Below are 21,339 nucleotides of genomic sequence, written 5' to 3' on the forward strand. Positions count from 1 at the left end.
GAATGGAAAAAAGAAAAACAAGAAGGCAGGATGCCTTAATGGGGTGAAAACTAGGACCAGGTCCAAGGCTAATATTGGTGCATCAAAATCTCCGCCGGGACGTAAAACTATGAAATGGCACAAGGACCAGGAGAGCAAGCAAAATATAGCTGATGGAAGGCAGCGAACTATACATGAATCCTGCCCCTAGGTTTCCAATTGAAGGTAATATCATGGAATATCATAGGCCTAAATGGTCTCAATAAACGGGATATATTACGGAATCTCATTCGAGACCAAAAATTGGATATTATCCTTGTTCAAGAAACCAAAATGAGTAAGGAGAAAGTGGAGAATTTAAACTTCTGTAAAAATGGAGGGGTTTGTGGTAGCAGCTCAAATGGGGCATTTGGTGGGGTGGCTATCTTATGGAACAAGAAAACTATTTTAGGAGAAATGATTGATGAAGATGGTAACATAATATCCATGAAAGTTAAAAGCATCTATGAAGGAAAGGAATGTGTGGTTACAAATATCTATGCCCCTAACTCCAAATCTGCTAGAAGCAAATTTTGGGATAAAATCCAGCAAAAAAAAAGATCTTTCCCTAAAACAGTTGGGTTGTGATGGGAGACTTCAATACTCCTTTGCAAGGCATTGATAAATCTGGAGGAACTCAAGCTCAACCGAACAACAGATCTGATTTAATGGACTTTATCAATGTTAATGCTCTTATTAATATGGATATTAGTGGAGCTTCCTACACCTGGTCTAACTGCAGGGATGGTGAAGACCACATTCAGGTAAGACTTGATAGATCCCTTGTTACTAATGATTGGATTCTTTCTCATAGATGCTCCATGTCTGTCATTAATAGAATTGGTTCAGATCATTATCCCATTACTTTTGTTGCTGAGACCATTAAGAGTAATCAAAGTTTCCCTTTTCAGTTTGAGAAAATGTGGATTTCTGACCCCTATCTTGAAGAATCTATTGCCAAATGGTGGAATATTGATGTGTATGGAATTGCCATGTATAAAGTTGCTAAAAAACTTAGAAACATCAAAGTCAACATTAAGCTATGGAACAAGAAGGTCTTTGGTGATATTTTTGACTCAAAGAAAAAGTTGAAGGAGGAACTAGAATAGATCCAAAACTCTATACAGAAAGATGGCTATAAAAAGTATCCCAAAACTATGGAAGATGATATTTTAGTCAAACTTCACAACATCATTTCTAGGGAGGAAATCTATTGGAGGCAGAGATCTAGGGCGATCTGGTTGGAGGCTGGGGATAGAAACACTAAATTTTTCCACATGACTTCTTTGAAACAAAATTTCCAGGTTAATTGCTGAGGACAAAATTCTTCTTAATGAGGATGAAATTAGGGATGAAGCTGTGAGTTTCTTCTCTCAGCTCCTCACCGGGAATAAGGATATTGATTATACCCAACAACAAGATTTGGTTAATATTATTCCCAAGATCATTAATCCTAATCAGAATAAGGTCGTTTCTGCTATCCCTTCTGCTGGGGAAATTAAAAAAGTTGTCTTGTCTTTTCAAGGGGATAAAGCTTTGGGCCCTGATGGCTTCGCTATGTTTTTCTTCCAGGAACACTGGCATATTGTGGGAGAAGACACGGTCAATGCAGTAAAAGAATTCTTTGGATCTAGAAGAATCCTTAAGGAATTCAACTCCACCTTTATTGCCTTAATTCCTAAGGTAACTGGGGCAGATTCAATGGGAAAATTTAGGCCAATAAGTCTATGTAACTCTTTCTATAAGATCATATCTAAAGTTTTGACTACTAGAATTTTGGCTGTCCTCCCCTTCATCATCTCTGAGGAGCAGAAAGGTTTTGTTCCTGGCAGGCAGATTTTGGACTCTATTATTCTTGTGCATGAGAATATTCACTCCCTCAATGCTGCTAATAAAGAAGGATTTTTGATAAAGTTAGATTTGGCGAAAGCTTATGATAGAGTGGAGTGACAAGTTCTCTTCAGAATCATGGAGGCTTTTGGATTTGATGAGAAGATAATCAAAATTATCAGAGAGCTGATCTCCACTCCTATGTTTTCAATTCTCATTAATGGATCTCCTACTAAATTCTTTAAATCATCAAGGGGGCTCAGACAAGGAGATCCCATATCTCCTATTCTTTTCACCATCTTGGTGGAGAGCATGAGCAGACTAATCCAAAAATTGAAAGTGAATAAAATCATCAAAGACCTTCAACCTTCCTCTACTAATGTCTTTTGTTCTCACCAACAGTTTGTTGATGGTACTATCCTTATGGGATATTCGTCTATTAGGGAGGCTGATGCCTTTAAAAGTGCTCTTAATTCTTATTCTTTGGCTACTAGCCAACAAGTCAATTGGGACAAATTGACTAAATACTTCATGAACACTCCGGTCATAAGACAACAGAGAATTGCTAAAATTATTGGTTGCAAGGTGGACATGCTCCCATCTACCTACCTGGGTCTCCCCTTGGGGTTAGTTCCCCCAAACTCCTTCTGGAATATGCTTATGACAAACTTAACAAAAAACTTGTTGGATGAAAAGGATCCATTTTATCTTAGGCTAGGAAGTTGCAGCTCCTTCAAGCTACTCTCCAAAATCTCCCTGTTTATGCTCTGTCTATTTGGTATCCCAACTAAATTTGCTGAAGCATTAGAAAGAATCCAGAAGAGATTTCTATAGTCAGGAGTTGAAGAAAAAAAGAGGATAAAAGTGTGTAAACCAAAGAGCAAAGGAGGGCTTGGGATTAAAGCTCTAAAAACTTTTAATAAATCTCTCCTTGCAAAACAAATATGGAGAGCTTATGACATCAAGAAAGATTGAAACCGAATTTGGTTTGACAAATATATTCAGAATCAGCCTCTCTAGGATTTCCTTAACTCTGAAGACATCCCTGTTGGGTCTTTCATTTGGAATAGTATTATCAAATCCATAAAAGTGGCCAAAGCTGGAGCTGGATGGGTACTTGGTAAAGGTGAAAAAATGAGGTTTTGGGAGGATCCTTGGATGAACAATGAACCTCTATTTGATCAAGGCAACAGTCAACTTATCGAGGAATGTAAAAGGAGGTTTGGACCTATGGTGTGTGACTACTAGAAGGAGAACAAATGGGTTAGGCTTGATGTCATACATGTTGGATTTTCCCTGCTCTAGTAGGAGATGTTGTCTTTTTCTATTAACAAAGACTATGATGATGTTTTTCTTTGGAAAAGTAGTCCTAGAGGTGACTTGACGGTCGCTTCTGCCTACAAAAATACTTTCACTCAGACTAGTAACCCCATTTGGGGTAAAGTTTGGAACATAATTCTGATCCCTAAAGTCAATATGTTCCTTTGGCTCGCTACTCACAATAGGATCCTAACTATTGACAATTTGGTCCGAAGAGGTTTCATGTTCCCTAATAGGTGCGAGCTTTGCCAAAAAGAGGAAGAATCAGTTGATCATCTATTTTTCCACTGCTCTTTTACTTGGGATATTTGGAGTAAGTTTTGGGAGAATTGGAAAGTTGATTGGGTTATGAACAAGAGTCTCAAGGAAATTATCTGGCAATGGACATTCCCCACCAATTGCCCTCTTATCAAGAACATTTGGTCCCTGATCCTCCCCATGACTTGCTGGGGAATTTGGAAAGAGAGAAATAATAGAATATTTAGGGAAGCTAAGTGCACCTCTCAGGTGGTCTTTGAAAAAATTTGCAGGGCTATAAAAGAAAACATAAATATTCCTCATGGGAACAATAAACAATGGCTTTTTACTGATATGAATGAAATTGAAAAAGGCATCCTTACTGAATGGAACTTAATACACAAAGTTTGCAAATCTGACAATAAGAATAGGAGAGATAATATTGTTTGGCGCTTTCCTAATCATGATTGGATAAAGGTGAATTTCGATGGGGCGGCTAAAGGCAACCCTGGGAAGTTTGGTGGTGGAGGAGTTATCAGAAATGCTCAAGGTGTCTATATCGCTGCTATTGCTTCTCCTTTTGGGGTCCAAAATAATCATATGGCTGAAGCTCTGGCCATGCTAAAAAGCCTCTAGCTTGCTCAGGGATTCAAATTTTAAAAAAAATTGGCTGGAAGGGGATTCCCTAAATATCATCCAGGCCCTTAAAGGTACTAGTTCTGTTTCTTGGAACATTACTAACTTAGTTGAAAGTGCTAAAAAAATGTTAAATGACTATGTTAGTATTATCATAACTCACACTCTAAGAGAAGGCAATAAGGTTGTGGACCTTTTAGCTAACAAAGGGGTCAATTTAGAGGTGGAGGTTAAATATATCAGAGAGACCCATTGTAAAAGGGATGTTAGAGAGCAATTATTTTTTGTTCGCATCAATGGGTCAAGTTAAAATCATGATTATTTTTTGGGATCCAGATTTTAAAGACAGAGTTTGGGGGCAGATGAACTGTTAGTTAATGATTGCTTTTAGGCATCGGTTCTATGATGAAATCTATGAAGGGGATTATAATAATAAATGTTGGTTTTGTGTAGCCATTAACATTAGCTTTAAAACTACGAAAGGGACTCTGCTCTGTTATTCCAGAATTTTACACAAGAATTTGTGGTTATACATGCGGATTGTGGGATACATATTTGGGTACTTCTACTTGATGTTCAAAATGGGTGGTAACTTAAACAGGAATGAGCCCCCTGGATGTGAAAACTAGAAGAGTGAATGGAAAGTATGGAGGAGGCTTCATAGATATGGTTTTACCGACTATATGGAAAAGCTACATGGAAGCAAAAATTCAGTGTCAAATGGCTTTGCTAGAGGCTGGAACAACAACAGAGTCACATTATTCGAGGAGACATAGAAAATTGACGAGGATCTGGTTGTGGAGGTCACGGGTCTTCAGAAGGAGGGCACTATATTCTATAGAGACCGGAAGTATGCTTGAAGCGTTCAAAAAATTCTCAAAATTGGAGGATGAGAAGGCCAAGCTTGTCAAGAAAGACAACATCTCCTACTACCTTCCCCAGCAGGTAAAGTCTTTTTGGCAGAAAGTTTTAAGGGTTTTGATGGAGTTTCTCACTGTTGATGGAAGATTCACTAAAATCTATAACTATCATTTTGCAATTCTTAATCACTTCCGCCATGGGGTTAAGATTTCCCTGCCATTTTACTTAGAGTCTTCTCTGAATGAGAGTTTGGCTGATCACGCTAAAAAGCCTAATTCTTACCCCATAGCCCATCAGGGGCTTATCTTGCTCATTTATGAATATCTGAAGGAAAAGGCTAGGGCTAGCAAGGATGATCATCTGGTTACTAATGCACATATTTCTGAGAGCTGTAAAGATTCTGAGTCAGATGAGGATCAGTCTAATGCCCCTACCCATAAAAAACAGAGAGCTGATACAGATAATGTGGAAACGAAGGTGCATTGTGATTTGGAGGAGGAAAAGGGGAAGGATATTGAGACAAAAATGGAGAGTGAGAAGGATGAGAACGTTGGAGAAGAGGAAGAAGGGAAAAAAGATGTTAATTCTGAAAACCCTTATTCTAACCCTATGGGCTCGGATAGCAGGAATGTCGCCCTGAATTCTAAGGAGGAAGACAACCCTAATTTTGTGGGCATTGAGCAGGGTAGGGATTCAACGAACATTATCTCAAATACTACCCGTAATTGTACTCTAGAATCCTTCAACTTCCAGAAATGGGTTATTGACAACATTACTAGCATTCAGAGCAAATAGAGGGACCTGGAAAATAAGATACACAATTTGATTAGGGATACAAATTCGGGGAAAAAGAATGAGGAGATGGAAACCAGTGAAGCTGAGGAGGAAATTGAGATGGAGGACTGGTTGGAAAAAGACCCGATAAAAGGGGATTTGAAACATCTAGAGGATGTTATCAGAATTGTAAAAGAATGGGCTGAGGAGGATAAAGATAGCATCAATACTCGGGTTGCTCGAACAGAGAAGGCTTTGAAAAGATTCACGAACCATAGTCTTGAGGTCTTAAGAGTTTCGTCACATAATATGAATGCCTTGGTGGATCACTTAGAGAGGAAAAATCAGGATAAGAACTTGGTAATCATTAAAGATGTACCGACCTCCAACTCCACCAATCAAATTTGCAGGCGAAGGACTAGGCAGAACACCACTGAGATGGAGACCAAAGTGAAAGACATCTAGCTAAAATAGGAGAGCAATGATTTGAGAAAAGTTGCTAAGGTGATGATGCTTTTGGTTCAGAATGCTGAGGAGTCTATAAAAGTTTTCATTTGATTTGTAATGATGGGTTTGGGATGCCAACTTCTTTTTGGCTCCTTGTTGTCTTTTTGTCTTAGTTGCTAGTTTTTGTGTTGGTCTTTTGCAGCTGTTTTGTCTTGTTTCTTTCATGCTCATCTTTCATAATGTAAGCGGGTTTCGGGTCCCTTAAAACCTATTTTTTCTTAATAAAAAACATACATTAATCTAGAATAATTAATAATCATTGGTGTTTAGATATTTTAAAAATAAATGTTAGCTTATAATCTAATGAGAAAGTTAGAATGTGTATATCTAGTAGAATCGATTGTTGTCCTTAAATTCTTTCCAAACCAAATCTTTAAACAAATTAGAGATTACTATGAAAAATAATCTTTAAACAATATTTGAGATTTTTCACCAAGACATAAAAAAATATCACAAACAAAAAAGGAATATCATTGAATCAACACAAACAAAATAATAATAAACCACACATTATATTTTAGAAGTTTGTTTTACATACTCATTGCTTACAAAAAATGTGTTTTAAGATATAGAAAATGCAACTCAAACTTCATTAATATGCATGAAGCCACATAGTCATATAAACAAAGAGGTGCTTTTTTCTTTTTTCTTGTCACTTCTATTTTTCTATTTGAAGACATTGTTAGAATTTTGAACCAAAAGTGTCTTTGTTCTCAAATTTAACAATAAGGATTATTTTAAAATTAAAATTTGCATGTTCCAATAAATTTTGAACAAATATGCAATGCTATCCTCTATTCTTAGTACATGATAATTGCTTTAGTTACACACATATAATGATCAAATGATTGACATACAACATTAAAGAAGCGTCTATATAACTCATGGATCAACAACAGTTAATGACAACAAGGAGATTGTATTCACCCTTCATTGAGTGGGCCAAAAACCATAATATTTTATTTAGAAATATATAGTACATCAAAATATTTTAAAATTTACATATATAATATTAAGATTTGGAGGATTTATATGTTACTATTTACTAAGTTGTCATTAGTTTTATGCCCAAAGTCATTCTATATACACTAGTCGGTTAATACTACCGAAAAGTTCAATCAGTAAACACCAAGGCCACCGGTGTCGGTTACAGAAGAGAGACAAGTCACCGAGAGGATACACACCGAGCTGTGAACCAAGACATATGTAGATTGTCTACCGAGTAAAGTTTATATGTTTACCAAGAAGCAAAGAAGGTATACCGAGTTAATTTGAACCGAGTGAAAATGTGTTACCAGATTCAATGAACCTGGACACACATGTGAAATGTGTTACATAATTAGAGAAGATGAAACCGTTACTACATTGGAAATTACATTTAAAGATTTTGTATGATTTTGAGGAAGAATATCCAATGAAATAATTTATATGTTTATTCATTCAATAAAACATGCTTGTATGATCGAAGCATGAACAAATCACCATCTCAGATATCTATATAAACAGAATGATTTGAGTATTTGAAGTGTGAGATGAGAGATGATATGTAAGGTCAATCAAGAGTAGAGAGACGAAGGAATGATTAAGTCAAGCATGAAGGAAGAAGATTGACAGAGATAATCACAGGTTACCGATAAGGTTTCAGAAAATAGTTTAAAGGACAGAGCATACAGAAGTGGTTACCAAGTTGATTTATCAATTATCGAGGAATGCTATGAGCAAGGTAATTTCATATTGAGCACATAGAGTCTGCCATAACATTTCAGATGTAAAGTTGTAGATATTTTGTAAAGATTTTGATTGAAATATTAAGTTGTAATAGAAACCTTTAACAGGGTAAAAGACTCTAATAAAGTTTATAAATTGTAAAGCCTTTAACCAGGTACAACATTTTGTAGAAGTGTTTGTAAAATCCTTTAGCAAGGTAGATCTAAAGATCTTTATACTCCTAATAGGGTAAGCTATCAGAAATGGCTAAACATGTAGCCCTACCGAGCAATCTTGATTACTGCAGTAGTGAAGTTGTGGGTGCCATCCCCACCGTAGTTTTTCTCTCTAACCAAGAGTTTCTGCGTGACCAAAAACCATTGTGTTATGGAGTGATATTTTGATGCATGTTATCTTTATGATTAGGTTTCAGTATTACATATCTTTGAGATCAGCAATACATAGTTTGTGTTTATCAGTAAAACTGTTTATCAAGAAAAGTTTTGAAGTACTGATTCACCCCTCCCCTCTCAGTACATTAGCTTTCCAAGTAGGACCTAATATTATATGCATATAAAGTAGTTGCTCATCATAGTGCATCGCATGTTTCACAGGGTATGGGTTAAAATTTTTTAATTATTATGGCATTTGTTGTCAACACTAATACATTTCTTTGCATGGAGCTTATAGTAAATATTTTTTCTCAATATTCCTTAATAATTTCTTTTTTAATGTTACACTATCAAAAACAATTATTAAGCATTCCTTGCAAAAAGCTTTGGCATATGAGCAAGGCAAGTTGATGATCAATTCCATGTGTTTGAGTAGAGAAACAAACTTGACAATTCATATTTGTGAGATCTTATCAAGAGAAATGTATATGGTGAATGTAGTCCAATAAATAGCATAATTCATATAGTCATGACTTAAAATATTCAAGAGAATTTTATATAGTCACATCAAATATTGCTCATTTGAAACTATATTTTATAGATCAAGGTCAACAACTTTACATTGATTAAAAACCAAGTACTTGATTAAAAAGAAAACTTAAATGTAAAACACTGAATACGATGAATGAGAAATAATGTCCGTGAAGACATGTTTCTCTCCAATGATGAGAATTAAAGAGATGCAAAGAAGATTTTTTGTATTCCTCAAGTGCAAAAATGATTAGAGAATGATTGAAAAAAGAAAATAAAACTTGCTATATGTGCAAGTATAGAAATCCCTAAAAAAGCCCTAAGTGAGCTTAAGAAATATAATAAAGTGTAATTAATTAAATAATCATACCAACATTAAACAATGAATTTCTCATTTTGGCATTGGGGATTATTGGAGTCTTTTAGGCACCCGCAGGAACAAAGTTCATCCTATAATTAATTATCTTTTGTAATTGAATAAGCTGATTGGCATGACTATTTTTAGGGGTTATTTTTGCCACTAATTAATGAGGATTCTAAATGTAAGGTGTGGGAATATTGTAAGCCCCTCTTCAACAATTTTCATATTTAAAATAAAAAAAATTATCATTTAGAGGTTAAATTGTAAGTTTTATCTTTTGATATCATAAAGCTTATTGTGTGTCTTTCTTTAGTGGTTGGTGAACCGTCAAAGTTGGAGGATTGTGGATGGGATGCCATTATATTTTAGGTGAAATGAATATGGAAAGCCTTGGATTACATCAAGTAATCCCTATATACACCTAAAATTGGCTATGAGCGATTAAATAAAGATTTTATATTTATTTAATAATTATTCTTCTATTAAATAGTTAATTTGAAAAGATTAATTTATTTAATTCATTTTCGTGTCTTTCTATTAATTAATATTTTATTAATTCATTCATTTATCTTATTCCTCTAATTAACTTAAATATCTAATATTTAATTATTCCTCTAACCAAGTTAATTAAATATCTAATATTTAATTATCTTCTCTAAACAATTAAATATCTAAATATTTAATAGTTTTTCTCCTATCCTATAGTCTTAAATATTAAATAATTCTTAAATTATTTAATCTCTTTTCCAACTCATCCTTCCATCTCCACTTCATCTTCCCTTTGCCAACTCATCAAACATGTGGCTAAGGAAATTAATATTTCTTAAACATTAATTCATCATTTATCTTCAACCACCAAAATTAATGAAAATTGTGTACGTACACATATTTCATAACCATCTTCTATATTCTCTCCACCCCCCCTACATCTTAGGAAGGACTTGAGTCCACTTGTCCTTTCATGCCTAAATTTCCTCCAACCATCCCTAGATTCCCTCAGTCAACAACCCAGTCAAGGTGAGATGAGTGACACTTGTCTTCTCCTTCTTCCTTTCTCTCAACCTTCACCTTTGCTCATAACCATTCAAATCTATAGATCTGATCAAGACCATTGATCTAAGACACATCATCTAATCCTCTCAAGGTCTATAAAATCAAGAGCTTCAGTTGAGAGAGAGTTAGTCTTCAAAATAGTCTTCAAATTAATCATATGCATCTGTGAGTTTTTGAAGCAAATAGCAAATAGCAAATATCATTTTAGCAATAATATTGCATATCATAGTATCAGTTAACTACAAGTTATCAGTCCATTCTTTATATGCCATCTTGGAAGCCATTAGTGCATTGTCTAAGAGCACACCATTTGCAATCAAGAACAATGGAGTTAGGACACAATGGGACATAAGCCATGAAGGTAATATTAGTATTTTAATTCATATATACTTAATGCAGTTTCATTGGTTGAATTTGGATTTCCTGTAGTATTTCCATTTGTATTTTGTGAAACTAACTTATTGTAGGTAACATTTTGAGGATGAAATTCAAGTGAACACATTTTGGCACCCACCGTGGGGCTCATGGACCATGCATATACCTTTAAAAATATCAAAAACAATAAAATTAACACATTTGTAATGCAGATTCATGCATATGTGAATTCTGACAATGTTTTTGTTCTATAGGTTAGCGCATTTGCCTTCTAGGTTAGCGTATTTGCAGCATAGGTTAGCACATAAGCATTCTAGGTTAGCACTTTTATCTTAAAGTCTGCGCATTTGCATTACAAGTTCGCACATTTGTGTCCTAGGTTAGTGCATATGTCAAAGAAATCACGCTTTTGTATCCATAAAGAAGTGCTTTTGTAGTCTAGGTTAGCGCTTTTGATCTGCAGGTTAGCGCTTTTGATATGGAGGTTAGCGCTTTTGAGCAAAAAGATAGTGCATATGTTAGATTAGTGCTTCTATTTACAAAATTGACAAAATTTTCTTACAGGTCCGAATGTCCAAGAAATCAAAATTTTCAGACTACTAACATGCATGTGCAGGATGGCATTTAAGGCAAATTTTATGCATTTCATCATCTAGTTAATTAAAAGTCTTTATTTGGGAAGTAATATATCGTATCTTGTTCATCTAGCTTAACTAAGAAGATAAATTGACAACATGCAACTTGTATTTTCAGTATTTTCTCTAAAAATAGTTGCACATAGATTTTTAAAAGGGCTAAAATGAACACCATGCTTGTTGGAGCAACATCTCCAAATAGGACCTAGCCAACAAATTGCTTTGAAAAGGTTAAAAAGAATGCTTGTATTTTGTGTCTCGAAAGTGGTAGGTATATCCTCTCCCCTTAATTGGGTGACCAAAAAGCCAAACCCACTCTTTTACGCTTTCTTTACTTTCAAGCAATTAATCCTTTAGAGGGTCTGCCTTCCCGAACTTCCTTGAGGGGGCCAATGAGAGGGGAATGACCTAAAGTGGAAATGAGGTAATACCGAGTCCTTCCAATCCACTATAAATAAATCGTGTTTGTGACGAAAGTCCCAAACAACATGTGTTGATAAGTTCATACCGACACTATGTTTCCCCATAAACCCTATGGAGCGTAACCTCTATAGGCTGGTAACCTTCTGTATTTGCAGAGCTGAAAGTGCCGCATGTATGGCCACATGACCAAAAGCCTTTACTAAAAACCACTTGTACTAGTTGCCAAAATCCTTCTAGTTGTAGGTGCAGGAGGTCGGACCTCTGAAGCGACTCACACACATATGGTTCCTAGTAGAGATATAAAGTTTGTCATGGCGAGTTTTCATGGAAATTGGTGCTTGTCTACCTCAAAGAAGTGAGTGTCGAGGGTGGAGCCAGTGGGGTCAAGCATCTAAATATCCGCTTTGAATAGCATAGCCTCAGGGGAAACCCCATGTGAGATTCAACAACTATTGTCTCAGCTTGCCATGAGAATTGTACTTGCTTGTGCATTTTCTTTATTAAACATTATGTCTTCTATGTCTGTGACATGTTCCAAATGGTCAAAAATTGAAGAAAATTATCATCTACAAGTGAGCAAAAATTCAACAAATTGCTGAAAAAGTTTGATAAAAAAGGGGAATACAAAATCTTTTCAACACTTGAAACACCAGATCAAAATCAAAGTATCAAAACATCAACATCAAAATAATTCTTGAAGTATGTTTGTCTCTAAACCATCACATACTTTTCAAACTAGCTCAAACAACTAGGTTACTAATCCAACAAGTTACACTCAAAAGGTTCTATAAACATCAACATTCAACAAGCTATCGATTCAACCATCTTAAGTGCAAAAATCAACATCTTTGTCAAGTTTCTCATAAGGATAATCAAATCCTCTATCACGAAGCTTGATCAAATCTATACTAGGTTCCTAATCTTGGATATATCTTTCCTATTTTGAACCTAGGTTATATCAAAACCAAAATCGCACCAACATTGGAATCAAACAAACTTGTGAATTGCCAAATGCTTATATGACTTTTAAGTATCACCTTAAGAAAAGAAAACCCAGTTATAAAGCTACTTAGAAAATGATAAGACTCTTGTATATCAATCACAAGATCTTATTGAAACATAGGACATTCCTACATCATTTTTGTCACTACTTATGTGGCTGCGGTATAGAATTTGACGGTGAAACTTTACAAAGACGTATCTTTCAACAAAGAGATGCTTTATCCCAATGAACAAACAATAGTGGTAAGATCAACAAGGCATATTTTCCTAAACCAATAATCACCTATTGACTTTGTCCTTGGGAACTTTCAACAACTTTGAGATAATCACATGCCAGTTTGGACTAGAGCCCAACATGAACAACTTAGAAAACAACAACAAATGGAAGAAGAAGATAATCTTGTATTCCACACTTTTGGATTTACCGTTGTTGATGAAGAAGCAGTCAATAGCACCATTAGAGATCTTGAGCAAGATTTCAAATTTGATAGGCTAATGGAAAAATTATTGGCAAAAAAAAAAGAAAAATATCTCTTGATGTTGGCAAAATCTGGAGCTAAACTACCACAAGACTTTAACATAGAAAGCTTGAAACAAGATGTGGAGGAAAGTAACACCCAAAACAAAGATGAGAAAAATAACGAAGATGGGAACAAAGAAAGTAACAAAGAAACAAGGAAAGAAAGGGATGATAAAAGAAAAGAGCACAGTGACAAAAGAACTCACGAAGAAACAAGGAAAAACCATATGGATAATCCATTATCAAACCTTACTCAACAAATACAAACTACAACAACAGATACAAGACATGCAAAATGGGACAAGCTCCAAGAAATACTCATTAGAAGATATATGTCCATATCCTTTTGATAAAAATCTGAATATGATACCATTTCCGCAACATTGCGAGATTCCTAAATATGACAAATACAATGGAAAATCTGATCCTCAAGATCACATTAGGGAGTTTTGTACTATGAGCATGGAATTTGTTCATGATGAAACTTACCTTATGTGTCTTTTTCCTAGGAGTTTAAATGGACAATCAATGGAGTGGTTTTCAAGATTATCATTTGGAATCAAATCCTTTGAAGAACTTTTGAATAGGTTTATTTCACAATATTCCTATAATATAAGGAATGAAATAAAAATGTTGGATCTCTGCAATGTTAAACAAAAGAATGGTGAATCCTTTATGATCTTCTTACAACGATGGAAACACATGTTTAATAGGTATCCCTGAGATGTACCCGATCAAGAAAAGATGGACATATTCATTGATAATCTTATCAGTGAAATGAGTTATCGACTAAGGATGCAATGTCCTCCCTCTTTTGCCAAAATGATTGAGAATGGTCTGAAAATAGAGAACACAATGGTAAAGAAAGGAGAACTAAAACTTTACAATAATTCATACAACAACAACAATGACAAACTCAAGTTCTGGTCAAAGAATAGAAATGCCAGCAATGAAGGGAATGACGATAATAGTACTACAAAACAACAACAACCAATTTTCAATCTATCAAGTCAAAACCCAAGCAATAACAATCTAGAAAACAATAAAGCTAAGTCCTTTTTCTCCAATCCTCGAAGGAAATTCACAAACATTGGAGAATCTAAAAACTTTGCTTGCCAACAAATTAATTGTTCTACCAGAAGCAAGAAATTATGAACCACCAGTCAAGCCTAATTGGTGGAATGACAATCATTTTTGTAATTATCATCGGAATAAAGGACACCTAACAAATGATTGTCAATGATTGAAACATATTATCCAAGATCTAATCGATAATGGAACCATCACAGTGGATAGCCATAAAACAAACGAATCACACTTGGCTTTCAAAACTCCACCTCCAAATTATGACAAAGGCGAATCGTCCCAATTATAAGATGACAAAGGAAAAGCCAAAGTGAATTTCACTTATACATATGATTATGTGGTGAATGTAATCATTGTTAACAAAAATTCATCTTCAGAACCAATCAATGTTATCACGAGAAGCAAAGCAAAGGTTACCTTTCCAGGTGTAGCAAAAGATCCAACACTCAATCCATAATAATAAAATTTAGTAGATCAATTACAAAGAATACCTGCTCAAATATCAATTCTAGAACTTCTCAAGATTTCACCTATGCATAAGGACATTTTGGAGAAAGCTTTAGTGGAAACAATAGTTTCAAAAGATTTAGATGTAGATCAGTTCCAAAATATGGTAGGACACCTTATAACTCCTCATTTCTTATCATTTTTTGAAAATGATGACGCATCCTTACAACATCCTCACAATGTTCCCTTACATGTTGAAGTCTCCATAAATAAAACTCATGTCAAACGTGTGCTTATAGATGGAGGAGTTAGCTTAAACATTTGTGCATTAAGTTTGATAAAAGCTTTGGGATATTCAGAAAATGTAGTAGACCCAAAAAAGAAAATAACCATCAAAGCTTATGATGAAGCAAAGCGTTCTTCTAAAGGAACTGTTGTGCTACCAATAAGGATATGACCTATGGAAAAAGATACATTGTGTCAAGTTTTAGATTTGAACCTCTCCTACAACATTCTTCTAGGGAGACCATGGATTCACAAGATGCAAGCAATTCCTTCTACATACCATCAATGTGTGAAATTTCCTCATGAAGGAAAACAAATCACTATAATTGAAGATTCCAGTCAATATTGTAATAATTTGAAGCCAACACAAGATACACGAGTTCCGCATAACAGAGAATTAGTATATCCTACCAAATAAATTCAAGAAAAGCTATGGGAAACTTTTGAAGAAAAGCTAAAGTTAAATGATGAAGGAATGAGAAAGTATTCTTTACAAAATTTTCCACTTTCCCCTAAGTCATATGGAAAGCCTATAGATATTCAATCAAATACATCAGGAAAATCAAAACATATGTTTAAAGGAACCTTTGTTAGTGCTGGAACCCTTGAAGAGGAAAATAAAGATAAAGATATTCTTGGTTGGTTGTACAAGGATGAAGATAAAACTATAGCAACAACAACAGAAGTCAATATTCCCATAAAACAATATGGCAAAGGATATGAAATCATGAAAAAGATGGGATATGAAGGAAAAGGACCAATTGGTAAGCAACATCAAGGTATTTCAAAACCTATTTGTTTGCACTCACAATCCATAGAAGATAAATCTGAGCTAGGATATCTAAAATCCAATCAAAAGCAACATAATAATCAACAACAAAAATGGAGAAAGAAATCAGTTTCTAAAGAAGAAAATTGGCAAGAAAAGCTACATCAAGCAGTCGAAACAGTAACCAATAAACAAAACAAGCAAGAAGAACATGAGAAGAAAGAAGAGGAGACTACCATCAAAAATAAAGAAAAATGTTGTCAACAAGTTTTGAAAATACAAAGGCAAAATCTGAACAAGATATTCCAGAAGCAGTAAAAATAGAGATGACAGAAATCAAAGAACTTTTTGCACCATATGACATTCCAGTATGGTATAGTGGAGTAATCTTAGATCAGGATTCAAAGACAGATTCCAATGAATATGAATGGGGTCCAGATGTCTTATCTACTACATCAAGTAAGAAACACAATGAAGATCAAGCAGCTATCACGAAAGAAGACTTGTCTATTGTAGAACAAAAGATGAAGTAAGAAAGAAGACAAGAGAAACTCAAAATTCAGAGAAAAGAGGCGTATGCAAAAAGAAAAGGGAATGACAAAGATAGAGAAGAAATGCCACAAGAAGCACAAACAAAGATCAGATATGGAAGAACCATAGAAGAAATAAGAGATAGTCAGGTTGGATTGACTATTAGCCCAAAAGAAGTTGAGTTTGAAAGGAGACAAAATTTATTAAAAGAATCCACTTTATCATGTGCACAAATATGTCAACTTCTAAATGCAAATGAGGTCAATCAAGAAGGAATTTGTCGTATCAAAGATGTGCATGTGGATATAATCCATTCATTTAAGGGACAAACGTCAGTTGAAGAACCACTTGAGTGTGAACTACAAAATGCTAATATCAATTTTGTTAACACTAATTCGGAAACGCTTGAGAAAGACAATTCTCAAAAACATTTAATCTATGACAGTACCTATTCTATGCCAAGTTATGATTATTATTTCATGAACATTGAAACACCTAATGATGACAATGATTATGATTTACCCCTTCTGCATCCTGAACTAATTGATTGGGATAACTTAGACAACCCTGAACTGAATATCTTTTCCAATGATCATGACTTAGTTGTGTACCTTAACATTGTTGAACCCATCCATCCTAAGATATCTTCCATTGTAGAATCAAGTAATGTTTCTCGTAGTCAGGAGAATGTCAAACTTTCTAGTCGCAAAAGTGAAATAAAACAAGGAAGAGACCTATTATTGAAAACCATTTCATGGCAACATTAGATCAATCAAAAGTAAAAATGAAGGATGTATTTGATGGTGAAAACCTCCTTGAGGCGCCAGAAGATGGAAAGTTTGACATTCTTCCTACATATTTTCAAGAGAGATCTACTACCCTGATAGAACCAACAAAAGCAGTAAACATTGGTACATCAAAGGATCCTAAAATACTTCATTTTGCTGCCTCATTATCAGAAAAGAGAAGAAAGGATACATGAAATTCTTTACGCAAAGACAAACAAATTTTGCTTGGTCTTATGCAGATATGCCAAGACTTAACCCAAATCTTATTATGCATCATCTTAATGTGGATTTAAAAGAAAAACCCATTAACCAGAAGCTAAGAAAGATGCATCCGCATATTGCTCTCCTTGTAAAAATGGAGCTAAAGAAGCTATTAGAAGTGGGTTTTATAAAACCAGTTGCTTATACAAAATGGGTCTCAAGTATTGTACTAGTATTAAAGCCAGATAAGAGCATAAGAGTCTGTATAGATTTCAGAGATCTGAATAAAGCATGTCCAAAAGATGATTTCCCGCTACCAAACATTGATATCATAGTAGACTTATCAGCATGACATGAGATGTTTTCATTAATGGAGGGCTTCTCAGGATATAATTAAATAAGAATTGCACCTGAAGATCAAGAGAAGACAACTTTCACTTGTGCATGGGGAACATATTGCTGGAATATTATGCCATTTAGGCTTAAGAATGCAAGAGCGACTTATCAAAGGGCTATGACGATAATTTTCCATGATATGATGCATACATTTATGGAAGATTATGTCAATTACATACTTGCAAAATCTCACACGCGAAAAGAACATTTGAACATTTTAAGCAAGATTTTTGACAGGCTAGAAAGATATCAATTGAGATTAAATCCAAAGAAATGTGCATTTGGGGTAGCCTCTAGAAATCTCCTTGGGTACATTATATCAGCTCGTGGCATTGAAGTAGATCCTGAAAAAGTCAAAGCTATTATGGAGATGGAATCACCTAAGAACATAAGTCAATTGTGATCTTTACAAGGAAGATTGCAATCTACTAGGAGATTTGTTTCTCAGTTGGTCTATAGATGCCTTCCATTTACCCATCTTCTACATAAAAATGTTCTATTCAAATGGGATCTAAAATGTGAAGAAGCTTTCTTGCAAATAAAAGAATATCTTATGAGTCCTCCAGTATTGATATCACCAACCAAAGGGAAACCATTGTTACTCTATTTCTCAGCAACAAGTGTCTCATTAGGTGCTCTCCTAGTTGAACATGATGATAAAGGAAAAGAAAGAGTAGTTTATTATATCAGCAGAACACTTGTTGGCTATGAATTAAATTATTCCTCAATTGAAAAGATATGTTTAGCAGTTGTATTTGCAACTTAGAAGTTATGACATTAAATGTTGATTCATTCCGTAAAACTAATATCAAAGATAGATCCTCTCAAATATCTGTTGAGAAAGTCGACATTGACAGGGAGACTAGCTAAATGGGTTATGATACTGAGTGAATTTGACATAGAATATGTTGACCAGAAAGCTATCAAGGGACAAGTCATCGTTGATCAATTGGCCGATGCACCTTTACAAAATGACATGCCTTTGTACATTGAATTTCCTGATGCAGATATCTTGACAGTAAGTACAAAATTTTGGGAATTGTACTTTGATGGTTCTTATACTTAATATGGTTCAGGCGTAGGAATCTTTTTCATCACACCTCAAGGACATACAATTCTGAAATCATATAGACTGCGGTTTCCATGCACCAATAATACTGCAGAGTATGAAGCATTGGCTATAGGGCTCAAAATGGCCATTGAATGGAATGCCAAAGAACTCCATGTCTATGGTGATTCACATCTTGTCATAAATCAAATAAATGATGAATATCAAACAAAGGATGATAAGATTATTCCATACAAACAGCTAGTGGAGGAATTTAAAGGACACTTTAAAGAAATCACATTCACCCAGATTCCCAGAAATGAGAATAAAGCAGCAGATGCAATGGCTACAATAGCATTTCTCTTACAAAATAAGGAGAATCAACAACGTTACAAATTTCTCATGGAAGATATCTTAACCCCTACCATCCAATCCTAGCATACCTATCGAATTTGCCATATATTAGGAACCAGTCAATCCTTATACGGTCAAACCTACCAATATTTGAAAGATCATATCCTTCCTCTTGATTTATCTCGTAATCAATGAAGAAACTTTATCCGTCAGTCCTCTCGCTATACCATTATTGCTGATATCCTATATAAGTGTGGTCTAGATGGTACACTGTTGAGATGTCTTGAAAAAGATGAATCTGAGAGAGTTCTTAATAACATTCATGCGGGTATTTGTGGTACACAGTCAAGTGGTTTAACATTGGCTAAGAAACTTATTCGTATGGGTTACTTTTGGCCTATTATGGAAAGAGATTCATTCACCTATGCTAGGAAATGTAAACAATGTCAGATCCATGGAAATCTAATTCATGCACTAGCACAAGAGTTATATCCTATGACAGGATCATGGTCATTTTCATAATGGGGCCTTGATTTGGTAGGGAAGATCAATCCCTCATCTTCTAACAAACATAAGTTTGTTCTGATTGCTACTGAATACTTTACTAAGTGGATTAAAGCAGCGCCTTTAACAACAGTGACAAGGAAAAAAATATCATCATTCATCTTGAATTGTATAATTTGTCACTATGGAGTTCCTATGACCATTATCACTGATAATGGAAGACCATTCAAAAATCAAGATGTGAAAGAGCTTTGTGAACAGTTTCATATCCAACATTGGTTCTCTACGCCATATTATCCATAGGGAAATGATCAAGCTGAGGCATCAAACAAAACCATCTTCAAAATCTTGAAGAAAATAATCAATGAAGCTGGAAAAGATTGGCACATTCAGCTAAATCTTGCTCTTTGGGCATACTGAACTAGTGTCCGCACTCCAACAGGGGCAACTCCATATTGTTTGGTCTATGGATCAGAAGGCATATTACCTATAGAAGTAGAGATACCTTCTCTACGGGTATCCTTGCACGGTCTTATACCAGAAGAAGAACAATGAGTCTCTCGACTCCAAGAACTAGAATTGATCCAAGAACGTCGCCAAAATGCAACAGAACATTTGAAATTATACCAAAAAAGAATGGAAAGAAGCTATAACAAAAGAGTCAAGCTGCGTATTTTCCAGATTGGAGATATAGTTCTAGGGGAGAATCCAAGAAATCAGCAAGACCAAGAAAAGAAGGGAAAATTTGAACCAAATTGGCTAGGACCTTTTGTTATAGTGGCAGCATATGGATCACAAGCATTCAAGTTATCTACCTCTGAAGGTGATTGGTTTGATGAACCTATAAATTCTATCCATCTCAAGAAATTATATGCTTGAGATATAAAGTCCTAAAAAGAAAATCAATAAAAAGCATATAAAATCCAAAAAATGCAATAAATTCAGATGTTGAAAACCTAGTAAACAGGCGCTATCTACAAAGTAAGTTCCTCCATCTATGAGATCACTTTGCGCACCTATCTACTCCATTCTACCGCATCTATCGCTTCCATCATATCTTAGCTTATTCGTTCCATCTTCCATCTTTCACATCCATTGCTCTGAACCATTTAGCTGAGAATATGCAGCTTACCACCAGTTATCAATCTTTGACATACTTGTCATAGTTATTGTCTTATATCTTATCAGCATTAATCAATCTACATTTATATCCCACCATGGTTTGGATCTTTATCAATTCATACATCCATAATAAATTTTTGTTTCCACTGGGGGCAAAATCCTAATTCCTTTTGCTAAGGTGATCTTTTGAATCTTTTAAAATCTAAAACATTTGAAAAACTTAGAAAAACCAAAACACCTAGGGTTTTAAAACAGATAACGAGCAACAAAGCAATGGAGATCAAGGCATTTCATCAACAATTGAATCATAAATGCAAGAAATCAAGAATTGATCAGCAAGTAATAAAAGGATTATTAAAGATCATTCATCAAGATGATTCTATCAGTTAATGACCATAAGAACATGTGAATGACATGCAAGATTCAGTGTTTATATCTTGATTTTATTGCTAATCATGTACTCTATGCAACTCAAGGATTTCCATGACTAGAGAAGCTATGATGGGGCATGGTTATTTTTCTTTAATTTTTGTCTGTGGTTTATCTCTCAATATGGTATGAACTTGTCTCGGGATATGATCAGCAAAAGATCAAGGAGGACGTTCCAAGTCATGCATGAAAGGAGA

This window comes from Cryptomeria japonica, chromosome 9 (assembly GCF_030272615.1).
Source record: "Cryptomeria japonica chromosome 9, Sugi_1.0, whole genome shotgun sequence".
NCBI lineage: Eukaryota > Viridiplantae > Streptophyta > Pinopsida > Cupressales > Cupressaceae > Cryptomeria > Cryptomeria japonica.